Raw genomic sequence first — 11,619 nt, forward strand, 5'->3', positions numbered from 1 at the left:
ATTCTATTATTATGTATACAATTTTTTTAAATACATAAAAGTATGTATCAGGACTCTTTCCTCCCCGTTAATTTGTAAACATGAATTTTTAAATATGATGATATTATATGTATAAATATTTTTTATATTTAAATTTAATTAAGTTGATATAAATCTAATAAAAAAAATATACATACTCATCATGTGATTTTTTATTTTTACGCTTATTCAGTATAGAAATTTTATAACAAAACACAAACATTTGTTATAAAACACAACATAAAAAATTTTGTACATATATAATACATTCTTATTATGAATATAGCACATAAAATTTTTTTATTTGTGTACTAATTTTTTTTATATTATACATCAAAATTTTTATACTCAATATTTTTATTAAACATATATAAATGAAGAAAAAGAAAAAAAAGATATTGATGATAATAGAAAAGGATAAAAATAAAAAAGAAAAAAATGACGAAGACGACGGCTGTAGGATTACCATGGTGGAAGAAAAGAAAGTAATTCTAAAGATCTATTTTGTGCTTAAACTTTATTCCAATAAACAATATATATTTTAGATCAGATTTAAATACATGTGTACGCTAGTAAAAATCTTTTTCTCCTTCGATGGTACGAAGGCACTATGCGTATCCACACCGAGACCAATCTTTGCTGTCAACTCCTTGACCAATGGATATCTGATCTAAATTGAGAAACTTCTTGCAACTCTTTGCACGCCATAAAATTCTTCTCCAAGAATTAAGCTCACATACGTTTATGTTTGTAGAGGTAAAAGAATAAAACTCTTGTTATTCTCTTCTCTGTCACATTCCTCTACTCTTGGCATACATATATATAGTATGAGATTTGTTACTGATTTTAAATTTAATTCTCAATTCAAATTTAAATCATATCTTGTTATTTTAAACTTGAATCTTTCAAATTTATATTAATATTCTCAATTATCATACTATTATTATATTCTTGGTGCTAATAAAGAATATAATAATATTTTATTTTGAATTAATTTATAATTATTTATTTGATCAAATCAAAATAATAATTAAATAATTCTATAGCAAATATTAGAACACTCGTTAGTGTGTGACCCCATAGGTTCAATACTAAGCGGGTAGTAAATTAGTCATACTAAATTTACTAATCAAGGTTGGCGTCTAGCAACACTCCTCAATGACCCAATAGTATGAAGTAATATATTTTTACTAAAAACCTCATAAGAACAAAGTATAATTCCTTCGATCTTTCTACCTCTTGGTTAACCCTTAGAGTATGGTTTAATTGTCAAACTCTAACTTGTTACCATTATTATAATGAACTGTGAATGACTTAAGAAACTCATTTCTTCATTCATTCAATCTCCTTGGCCAAGGTTTTATTCATCTCAGTCATTATAATCATAGAGCTCAAACTCTTTACCGAGAATTGATGGATTCCTTATTGACTAATCATTAATTCCACAAGTATTTAAATCATACCCAATATCCATTCAACTAGCACCCTAAGGTATTAGGTGTCCGGAATCAAAGTATAATAAATACATTGTTAATTACTATGATAGTCGCAGGTTAAAAGAAACTCTATTACCATGTTCATCTTGAGAATATCCTATTGACAAATATGTGGTAATTATAACCATTAGGAATTCTCAGAGTGAGTCAGTTCAATTGTCATTATCTCTATATGCACCATCTATATATATAATTTAATAAATGAGATCTATTAATCTTCATCCAATGAAGATCATCATATATATATATTGATCTTTCCGAATTATTAATGTCCTTTTTAATAATCATATGATCAAGAATAATTTAAATTAAATTATAAAAAGTTTATCTCTCAATATTGTGATCACTATCACAATGATAAATCTCTAAATTTAATTAAAGACATTATTATATTAACATTTTAATATAATAATGATAACAAATTATTGAACACATGATTGATTAGATTATGATCATACTACTTATTCCGAACAACAGCAACAACGATGACAATGTTATAAAAAGAAGCATGTAAAAAAAGATTTGTGACAACAAAAATGCTGCTTCGTAGCGTAGTATTATTAGGGCATCATCGCCATCTATCTATCTATCTATGACTTCAATTTTAATCAAGTTCCACCTTCAAAATGACAAGTGGCGAACATGCAAGTTGATTAATTACTAATCAAGGAGAGAATCAAGCATTATTAAATATTAAATAATCCATTCAGCATGCATTACTTAAAAAATATACTCGGGATATTGTTGAAAGAACAAGCCAAGTGAGTGTTTTCCATTATAAAAAGCTGATTCTTTATAAATATTTATTTATTTATCCTTTTTTATAGTGGATTTAGATAATACTATTTTTCAATTTGAATATGTATTTATTTTTTAATAACTCAATTTCAGTATGTATAAAGTGTAATCAATTAAGAATAATCCTGTACGAAGTAACTGACCATATCTTAATTAAGTTGTTGGCTAAAAACATGTGGTTTTATATCTAATATATATGCTTTTAGGCGAGATTTGTTTAATTTTAAGAAAAATGAAAATAATAAGTATTAATTTTAAATGTCCTAAGCATAGAAACTTTAACACTCGTGTTAGTTTATAATGTTAGTTTTTTTTTAATATATAGGATAAAATATACTTTTCTTATTCTTAACGTTTATTATAATTTTTTTAAAATACCTATAACATTTAATTTTATTTTTAATATTTTAAATTTATTTAAATTTGTCCTTAATAGTTTTAATTTTTATCAAAATTATTTCTGGATATTTGCAACTTTGCCTCTAATATTTTTTATGTAGTTAATATCTAAAAATAAGTTTGACACAAATAAAAATTATTAGAAATAAAATTAAATAATACAAATATTTTTTACAAAAGATACAAATATTAAATAAAAAGTGAAATTCTGATATCATCTTATCCGATCCGTCTAAAAAAGTGCCAATAAAAGAATATAATGTACATTAAAAAAATGTTTTATGAAAATTAATTTAAGATATCTTAAAATTTAATTTTCACTTTTATGGAGAGAGTACTATATTAAGAGCTATTTTTTTTTATTAAGTATTCAAATTGTTGGAGAAAGACTAAATAAGTTTTAAATCTACTATATATAGTGGGTAGTGATGAACAATACAAGTAAATTTTCAAGGTTCATATATATACAAGTCAGTTAAAAGCAACGCACTATCAATTATTTTGGAGGAATGTTAATATTATTTGTATTTAATTTTGACGTACTAATAATATAAAATAATTTTATATATATTTTTAATTACGTAATATTATGTTAATAAAATAAAATAATTATTTTTTATATTGACCATGAAAATAATTATAAAAAAAATATAACTACATAATTATATAAAATACTTTATATTATCTGTAGATTAAAATTCAACTAATATTATTTTGCAAAACCTTTATTTCAATTCAAAAGAAAGATGAGAAATAAAGTTGTAAAAGGTAATATCATCATCTTTGGAACCTTGTGGCTCCATTATTATAGCTGGGACCTGGCCATCAATTACATACAAATTGCTAAATAGCCGTGAAGTTGCATGACATCAATAATATCAATCGGATCTCGTTAGGCCGATAATAGATTATTTGTATAATATATATAATGAGCTATTGAGTTATAAAATAAATATTTTTTATTTAATCTAGAATAAGCATGTGAGTATAAGAGATAATAAATATCTTTTCGAAAAATTAAACTAATTTTAAGGTTCACCAAGAATCGAATTCTTGACCTTTTGGATCTAGCGTTTTAATACCATGTCATGATACCACTCATCCCAAAAATTTTAACTGATGGAAAAATATAATACTAATGATTATATATCTAATATTCCATAAACCTCTATTATACACATTATATAAATATTTTATTGGATTCTCATACTTTCCCATATCAATATGCTTTAATTATTAAATAGATTTTGCTACGAACTTATTTAAAACTTATTTGAATTGAAAAAAAAAATCTATTTTTTTTAAAATTAATATAATTTATTTTTATTTGAGAGTCAATTTAATTATTTAAAATAAATTCAATTCTTTAATTTAAAATCATTTTTATATGGGTTAAAATTTTTCTTTTATAATTTTATCTTTAGCAAAATTATTTTATTAAATATTCACTTATTATTAAAATATATAAATAAGAATTATTTTTTACATTTAACATATTAAGTTTGTTTAATAAATTTTAGATTTTTTATTTTATTTATAAAAGGATTAAAATTAAAATTCATAAAAAAATTTAAATTATTTTTTTATTTATTCTCAAATAAAAAAATAATTTTTAAATAAATTTTAATTCATAAATTTCCAAACTCTATATAATTATTCTACCCTTTTATACGTCAATTAATCAATGCGCTTGACTGAACCTGAAGACCTGAACCTTGAACCCTGAACATTTATAAAATTTGATTTTGTATTCCATTGCTGATTGTACATATTTAATAGTTCTTTAATTAACTTATAATAAGTTGTGTTTATGTGTATGCATTGAAGAATAATTTGTTTTGTATGTATTGGTAATCATTATGATGTGATACTTTTTCAATTAATAAAAGGAAAATTATAAATTATATATAAAAAATTAAAAACTTTTTAATTTATATAATATTTTTTGTTACAAGAAAAATATTATATAATAGTATTACCTACTCAACAAATGATTACCTAGAGCAAAACAGCTCATTTAACACTAAAAATTTAATTCGTGATAAATTTATAATTATTTATATATCTTTGATAGATATACTAGTTAATGTTAAATTAGTGCAAACAGGATCAGTTAGTTAGTGAGTAATTAACTTATAATCAATCTATTAGTTAGTTAGTTATATAATTAAGTATCTGTTAATTAGTTGATCAGTAATTAATTTAGTTTATGATAGCTGAAACTCTTCTATTATAAATGGCTAGAGCTAATTATTATGAGATCAATCTTACTTTACCAATTCAATTGAGAATTACTTAAAATCTTCTTTTTCTGTTCTTATTCTCTCTTCGTTCTCTCTTCATTCTTGAACTCTTCCTTCTTTCTACTTTCTCTCTTATTTAAGTTTGATATCCTTCATGGTATTAGAGCTCTCTTCTCATTTAATTCAATGACAAATAAAAATCAGAGATCTAAAAACACAATGAATAAGTCAACCACGTCTCCAAATTTCACCTTTTTTTTTAATTTCTATGAAATTTGACTATGACAACTTCTTACAGTGGAAAGACCAAGCCGAATCAACAATTGAGGGCCACAATTTGCTTTATCACATCATCGGAAAAAGAATCCCGTTAAGACTTGATGAATCGGAAAAAGTAACACCAGAGTTTGCTGCTTGGAAGAGACAAGATGTGTTACTTAAATCGTAGCTTCTTGCTTCATTGACCAAGTCGTTCATCACTCGAATGGTAGGATGCAACTATTCGTATGAGATCTGGAAAAGGCTAGAAGACCACTTTTCTTCACAAATTAAAGTAAAAATAATGCAACTGAAACACAGGTTGAGCAGTATTAAGATAGAAAAGTCAGTAAATGAGTATGTGTTAGTTTTAAAAGGAACAATTGATACTTTAGCTTTAGTAGGAGAACCAATGCGTGAGAGTGATCATGCAAATACTATTTTAAATGGGTTAACTAAAGAGTATAGCTTGATAATAACTTCAGTAGTGGAAAGGCCAATGAGCATCTTGGTTGAAAAACTTGAGGCTCTGCTATTAACTCATGAAAGTATGTTGGAGAGTTTCCAAAACCAGAGTCATTCATACAAGCAAATATGGCACAAAGTGCATCAGGTTACTCTCAGAATTTTAACACAAGAGGTGACTTCAGAGGTGATTTCAGAGGAGACTATAGAAGCAGAGGTGGTGGCAGAACCTTCTATAATGGTCAATTTAGTGAGAACAACTCCGAATTTGAAACTCAGGCTTATAATCCAAGTTTTGGTGGTGCTGAAGGGACAAGAATGGTCAATATTAAAAGCAGTAGTATTATAGTGGTTCAAAAATGTTCAATAGTGATAGAGCTATTTATCAAGTATGTGATAAGCCTGGACACACTGTCAAGGCATGCCGGTATATGTATGATCCGCCAGAAGGCTCCAGAAATCAATATGAAGGCACAAACTCACAGATTCTGCAAGGATCACAAGCCAACTTGAGCATTATATTAGCCACACCTGCAACACTGAAGATCAAAGCTAGTATCCAGACTCAGGTGTTACACACCATATAACCTCAAACCAGCAAAATCTAATTGAAAGGAAGAAGTATGAAGGTGCAAACAAAATAATCATAGGCAACAGATCAGGTTTGCATATTAAACTTGTTAAAAAATCTTTCTTTAAAACTGATTTGAGTAATAGAGAATTCTTGTTGAACAAATTACTACATGTGCCTGACATTATAAAGAACTTACTTATTGTATATAAATTCTGCTGTGACAATGATGTCTATTTTGAATTTTATTTTAATGGCTGCTGTGTGAAATATCAGGAAACTAAAAAGATTGTTATACATGAAAAAGTTGAGAAGGGAATGTACAAGTTTCTCAACTTCACTCTATCTTTCACTTCATCAAATAAATCAGCTGTTTTTGCCTCAAATGTGTTCACTGTTGATAAATTTCTCTTGTAGCACAACAGATTAGGTCACCTTGCAAATAATATTGTTTCCTCTATTTTGAAATTTTGTAATAGTGTTGCTTCATTGAATAAAAATTCTTGTGCTTTCTACTGTATTGGAAAGTCCCACACACTCCCTTATCCTTCCTCAAATACCTTATACATTGCTTCCCTACAATTAATATACAAAGATATATGGGGACTTGCTCCATTCCTGACTTAAATGGACACTTTTACTTTATTGTCTTTATTGATACTTATAGTAAATACACTTGGTTTTACCTTATTAAAACTCACGTTCAAATTAAATCAGTTTTTAATTATTTCCAACAAATGGTTGAGTTGCAATTGAACACAAAAATTAAAATGCTTCAATCTGACAATGTTGCTAAATTTTTGAGCTTAGCTAAGGATCTATAGGTACAAGGTCACAGTTTTTCCTATTCTCATGAGCATCATCAAAATGGTAATACTGACAGGAAGCACAGGCACATGGTTGAAAAGGGCTTAGCTATGCTAGCAGATGCACGCAGGCCAATTAAGTACTGGAGAGAGGCCTTTATCATAGCAGTTTATCTAATAAATAGGTTACCAACATCAGTGTTCCAAGATCTGTCACCATTTGAGAAGCTGTTTGAAAAGAAATTTGAGCATACAAGCTTCCGAATTTTTGGTTGTTTGTGTTTTTCACACTTGCGACTATACAATAGACACAAACTGAAATTCAGGCCAGCACCATATACATTTTTAGGCTAGAGTGCAGTGCACAAAGCTTACAAATGCCTCATTGAAGAAGGCAAGATAGCGATATCAAGCAATTTGATCTTTGATGAACAACAATTCCCTTTCAAAAATTTTGCAATATCTTCAACACCCAAACCTGATCTGTCTCCTAACTTTCACTCAACTCCAACCATTTCATTACTAAATATGAACCCACCTCAACCCTTACCCAATACCATAGAGTCAAGACCTCCACAACCTGTACAAAGCACTCTAGGGTCAGGATCTTCTTCTTTGTCTATCACAGTCACCTCCCCCACCTCATCCTCACCATTACCTACATCACCATCAGTCACATCCATTCCAATTCCTATCTCAGACCTGGAAGTTGTTATTTTTTTATGATGATCACTCAGCTTCAGCAATATCCAATCTAAATGTTCATCCCATGATCACTAGGAGCAAGAGTGGAATTCTCAAGTCGATATCCTTTCTAACTAGTATTGAACCAAAAACTGTCAATGATGCCTTATCCAAACCATAATAGAAAGCTGCGATGGATGCTGAATATGCCGCGCTTATGCAAAACCAAACTTGGAAAAAAATGGTTCTTCTTCCTCAAGGCAGAGAGGCTGTGGGCAGCCACTGAATTTTTCGAGTTAAATATAACTCTGATGGAAGCTTTCAAAAATACAAGGCTCGCGTAGTAGCTCAGGGCTTTTGTCAGAGGCCTGGATGTGATTTCACTGAAACATATAGTCCAATAGTAAAACTAACCTCAATTCGCATTGTTCTCACCTTGGCACTATTAAGGAATTGGAGAATTAGGCAGCTTGATGTGAATAACGCATTTCTACATGGTGATTTGGTCAAAGATGTATATATGAAACAACCAAAGAATTATGAAATTGGGAATGGCAACCTAGTGTGCAAACTCACTAAGGCTATATATGGTCTGAAACAAGCACCATGGACCTAGTACTATAAGCTGTCAATAGATCTCTAGCATCTTGGCTTCAATTCAACAAAATTTGATATTTCTATCTTCACCAGGTTCAAAAATGGTTCCTCACTATTTGTTTTGGTATATGTAGATTATCACTGAAGACTCAGATAAAGCAATCTCTCAGGTCATTAAGCAGCTGAATGATAAATTTGCATTGAAAAATATAGGTGATCTTCACTATTTTCTTGGGGGATTCAGGTCACCAAGACTTCTAATGGAGGTCTATTACTATCACAAGAGAAATATGCCAGAGATCTACTCAAGAAAGCTGAAATGAAACATTATAGACCTTGCCATACACCCTTACCTTTTTCAGTTAAATTTTCTACTTTCAGAAGCTCTCCATTCCAGAATCCTCAGCTCTACAAATCAATTGTGGACAGTTTACAATATCTCATAATCACTCGTCCAAAATTAACATACTCTGTGAGTAAAATTTCACAGTTTATCCAAAATTCATTGGATGAACACTGGAAGCTAGTAAAATAAATTCTGAGGTAAGTACAGGAAACACTCAACTTTGGTTTACACTTACACAAAACAAGGGTGCAAACCATTAAAGCCTATAGTGATTCTGACTAGACAGAGAACCCAAATGATAGGAAGTTCATCGGAGATTTTTGTGTCTATTTTAGAAGCAATCTGGTCTCGTGGAGCTCAAAGAAGTAGGATGTTGTTGCTAGGTCTAGTACTGAAGCAGAGTACAGGGCTGTGGTTGACATAGTTGCTGAACTAATTTGGATTAAAAACTTTATCGTTGAATTATGAGCAAAACTCTCAATAGCCCTATCAGTTTACTGTGATAATTTAAGTGTTGTACTGCTGGCAGCTAATCCAATTTTATATTCTAAGTCAAAACATTTGAAATTGATCTCTATTTTGTAAGAAATTATGATACAAAGGAGGTTATTCAAGTAAGTCATGTTTCTAGGGCTGTGCAACTAGCTCATATGTTGACAAAATTATTATCCAGTGGTGCCTTTCTTAAGTTTAGGACAGGACTGATGGTTGAAAACTTAGAGACATCCACTGATGAAAACAGGCTCGACATAGAGGATCATAAAGAAAAACCAGAAAATCCTGAAAACTCAAGAAGTGCAAGAAGTAGAAGTCATGATGAAGAACCAATGCACTCCTTTAAGACTCAGAATATAGAAATAGAAACAGAACAACCAAGCAGCAGTGGTCATGATAGATATACTAGTTGATGTTGAATTAGTGCAAACAGAATCAGTTAACTAGTGAGTAGTTAGCTTGTGATCAATCTGTTAGTTAGTTTAGCTGTAATTAATCATATATCAATTAGTTGGTCAATGGTTAGTTTAGCATGTGACAGCTAAAACTCCTCTACCATAAGTAGCTAGAGCTAACTATTGTAAGATCAATCTTATTTTACCAATTCAATTGAGAATTACTCAGAACCTTCTTTCTCTTCTCTTTTTGCTCTTACTCACTCTTCGTTCTCTCTTTATTCTTGAATTCTTCCCTCTTTCTAATCTCTTTTTAACTTGAGCCTGATATCCTTCAATCTTTATGATTAAATTAGTTTGTCAATTTTTATAATTTTATTAAATTTATAATTAAATTTTTATAATAAATCATTTTCAATTGAGTTTCTATACTGTTTTAAATTTTATAATTAAATTATTGATTTACAAAAAAATTTTAGAATTAATAAAAATAATTTTCTCAAATTAAAGATATTCACACTTTAAAATTAAATTTCTAAATCTGAATGTCCTCTCATTTTTTAAATATTCTATTTGTTCTAATATTTTTGCATGATAAATACTTAATTATAAAATTTAAAATAGTATAAAGATCAAATTAAAAACTTTTAAACTACAAAAATTAATTATAAATTTAGTGAAATTATAAAAAATGCACGATAGAATAATTTAATCTATCTTTATCTATCAATTTAAATTTATGTAATAAATAGTTTTACAACTATACTACATATATACTAAAATTATCCACTAAAATTAGTCACTAGTATAAAATACATATTAAAATATAATATAAATATATATTAAAAATAAATTATATCACATATATTTATAATTTTATATACAAATATATATATTAGTGACTAATTTTAATATACAAATAGTATTTCTAAAATTTGATTCTTGTTAGCTAAAAAGAAAGAATATAAATATAAAATAAACAAAAAGAAAAAGAATCTACTATCAACAGGCAGGTTTCAAATTAAAGTTAGAAGAGATTCTTGTGTAAGAAAGGATGTTAACTATAAATTATTCATGTGTATTTTTTTATATATATATCAAGTTAAATTTTTAAGATACACAATTTTATGACATTATAATACAATTAAAGGAGTTATTAAGTACTTATGGAGTTATGGAAGTTACTAAGTTATATTTCTACAAGAACAACAACTGTAATTTGCAACGAGCTGTTGAAGGTTTTGCGGCGATTTCAAAATGTCAGAAATTCAGTTTGCAGCGGTTAACCGCCACGGATACAAGCGTTTTAATATCTTAAAATTCATTTATCTAATTTCATCTTAATATTTAAAGTATATGATTCGAAGTAAAATTATGTCAACAAAAGTGTCTCAATTAGTCATATTTCCAGTCATACATGATTAAAACCATGCTTTGACCTTATTTGGACAATCCTTTTATAAAACTAAATTGTAATTTTTTTTGGTAATAGTTAATGTTGATAAATTAAAAACTAATACTATTAGAGTCTTCAATATATATAGTTTTTCATAAAATTATGGTGTATTCGCCGTTTTTTTTTTCTTTTTAAAAGTTTTTTGTGGCTTTTCAAAGGTGATTTTCAAAATATTATAGCACCAGCTGTATATTTGGTAAATAAAATAAAAAGTAACTTTCAATGAATAATAAAAAGCCACTTTAAAAAATATTCTCAGAAATATTTTAAAAATAATAAGGTAGAATTTATGACGACTATTATTATTACGAATTGTTATATTCTATTTAAAAGTGTTATTAAAATTAAAGTAATATTTTTATATTTAAAAATATTTATACTGTTATTTTTTAATTTAAAAATATTATTTTAATTTTAATAATATTTTTTAAATATTATCAATAGTTTATAAATTACTATTATTACCATAATAATAATAACCACCATACCATGTAGCATTTATAAATAGTACCTTTTGTGGTGCAAATAAAGTATACTATTGGTTGATTCAAATTAAATAACACCTTTGTTCACTATTCTTTTTTCTGAAATT

This window comes from Arachis duranensis, chromosome 6 (genome assembly GCF_000817695.3).
Source record: "Arachis duranensis cultivar V14167 chromosome 6, aradu.V14167.gnm2.J7QH, whole genome shotgun sequence".
Classification (NCBI taxonomy): domain Eukaryota; kingdom Viridiplantae; phylum Streptophyta; class Magnoliopsida; order Fabales; family Fabaceae; genus Arachis; species Arachis duranensis.